This window comes from Bombina bombina, chromosome 9 (assembly GCF_027579735.1).
Source record: "Bombina bombina isolate aBomBom1 chromosome 9, aBomBom1.pri, whole genome shotgun sequence".
Lineage (NCBI taxonomy): Eukaryota > Metazoa > Chordata > Amphibia > Anura > Bombinatoridae > Bombina > Bombina bombina.
In genome coordinates this window covers 34359234-34361733 of record NC_069507.1, presented here as the reverse complement: position 1 = coordinate 34361733, position 2500 = coordinate 34359234, and the positions used below count along the sequence as shown (strand labels likewise).

General features: G+C 36.7%; 1 protein-coding gene across 2 annotated transcripts in view; it reads right to left on the bottom strand.

Annotated features, from left to right (window-relative positions):
* Positions 1 to 946: 946 nt before the first annotated feature.
* Positions 947 to 2500, bottom strand: part of LOC128639835 (microsomal triglyceride transfer protein) — a 95815-nt gene continuing 94261 nt past the window's right edge. Inside the window, exons 18-19 of one of the 2 annotated variants that reach the window (XR_008399265.1) lie at positions 1548 to 2500; positions 947 to 1482 (exon numbers count right to left, since the gene is read on the bottom strand). The exon at positions 1548 to 2500 is cut by the window's right edge and continues 910 nt beyond it. The gene's annotated coding sequence lies outside the window, so the exon portion shown is untranslated. The other variant, XM_053692033.1, reaches the window with a different exon arrangement.

Below are 2500 nucleotides of genomic sequence, written 5' to 3'. Positions count from 1 at the left end.
ACCACAAATGCTAGGAAGTATGCATGAGGCTCACATTCTATGCCATTCTGAACCACAGGAATTGTTTAGGTTCAGCACCCTGGATATCGTTTGCTTATTGGAGGCTACATTTAGCCACCAATAAGCAAGCATAACCCAGCTTCTGAACCAAAAATGGTCAGGCTCCTAAACTTTACATTCCTGCTTTTAAAATAAAGAGAGGAAGAGAACTAAGACAAATTGCTAATAGGAACGTTGCTTAAAATTGCATGCTCTATATGAATTATTAAAGAAAAATGTTGGGTTTAGTATCCCTTTAATGTTACGCTTCTGTGTTTTAAATACGTTTTCTGCTTCATAAATAACAGTTACGTTTTAATAACACAGCTAGTTTTTTCTTTTGGATTCAACAAATTATTGAGGTCTGTTTTCTGTTTAGTGGCTGTTAGGGCCACAAAAAAATCCTTGTAGGGCCAGAGGTGATAGTTTGGGCAGTCCTGCAATAGAGCATTGTATTTCTGTACATTTAGGTTGCTTTCACCACAATTTTACTTGACTTTCTCTTTGACTCATTTATTTTGCTTCCATAAAGGCTTAAAAAAATACAACGTAGAAAACAGTGTGGCTTAGGATTCTTCATTGCAGCCTTAAAATACCATTCTGACCATATAACTGAATAAAAGTTCAGAGGTTTTTAGTGTTAAATATAAAATCCTTTTCAGTCACTGTTTATATTAAGAATAAAATATTTTCCATGACATCCTGGGACAATATTCTTCTGACACTGTGACATGTTTTACAGCAGAATTAGGACAATATTTATATAAAAAGAAATTATTCTGGTGGTTTTTCACTTCTTTTTATTGAATTTCTCAGTGGGAATAAGGAGATGGCAGAACACGAAGTTCGCTTCACTCTGCAATTGCTATTGTAGTTGTCAAAAGAAAGTAATTGGTATGAGACAATATGAAATGTGAAATTCTTTTCTTTTTATTTGCCATTGTTACTAATACTTTAATATTTGCAATGTTTAAAGGGTCAGTAAACTCAAAAATATAGTTTCATTGTTTACATAGAGCATATAATTTAAAAAAATTCCTCTATTATCAAATTTGCTCCATTCTCTCTGTATCCTTCGTTAAACGAGCAGAGATACTCTACTGGGAGCTAGCTTAACAGATCAGGTAAGTCAATGAAAAAAGGCAGCTATGTGCAAACACCAGTTTTTTTTTACCGATGTTGCTGTCTCCCAGATCAAAAGGACTCTTGCTATGCAATCACAATCATGTTGATATGTATGTGATATGAGTGTGCACGTCGCTCACACAGGTGCAGTAGAACAGAGATATGGGGATTGGGGGAAGTCATCCCTCGTTGTCCACTTTTTTTCAAATAATTACAATTTATTAAACACTTTTAAACAGACACAATTTCATTCCTCTGGGCTGATTTATCATCCCCCGAATGCAGCCATATGCTGCTGTTTCCGCACGAGCCCTCGGGCTCGCCGTAAATAGGAATTAAGAAGCAGCGGTCTTAAGACCGCTGCTCCTTAACTCGTCCGCCACCTCTGCGACGGCGGACAACAATCAGCCCGATCGGATATAATCAGGTTGATTGACAACCCCTGCTAGCGGCCGCAAATCTGCAGGGGGCAGTATTGCACAAGCATTCCATGAGAAATGCTTGTACAATGATAAATGCCGACAGCGTTTGCTATTGTCATTTATCGATGTCCGTCCGCACAATGATAATTCGGCCCCCTCATCTCTACTCTATAAGTAAATATAAATATATATTTTATATATAGACTCAGACTTTATACGTATATGGTACATTAATACAGGTCTTACTGTTATAAAAAATAATGTTTTTGTTTGTTGTTCTTGAGCAGCGACATAGATGTGTAAGCAAAGTAAAAAAACACACCACATACACAATTGTCAGAGGTATTTTATACTATAGGTAAAGTAAATAATGAATTCATATTTCAATTTTAATTCAGCGTTTTATGGGATGGTTCAGTTTTGAGTTTAAAGCTGTTTAAATTGAAATTGTAACAAAAAGGAAGTGAATGTTTGTGCACAACTCATCCCTACAGAGAGCTTGCTTACTAAGGGCCCGATTACAAGTGGAGCGCAATATTTCAATTTCGCAGGGCGATATTTGCGGTCCACTTTGTAATACCAATGCACGCAAATGTGCGCTGGTTTTACAAGTTAGGTGCAATGGGAACATGACCTTGCATTGCACGGAAGCATTGCGCTCACCAGAGCGCACTTCCATAGGCTCCAATGGGAGCCTTGTTCAGCGAAGGGGTAAGTCAAGCAGCAGATTTAAATATATATGTTTATGCTTATATACATAAAGGGACACTGTACCCAAAAAAAATTTTTCGTGATTCAGATTGAGCATGAAATTTTAAGCAACTTTCTAATTTACTCCTATTATCAAATTTTCTTCATTCTCTTGGTATCTTTATTTGAAATGCAAGAATGTAAGTTTAGATGCCGGCCCATTT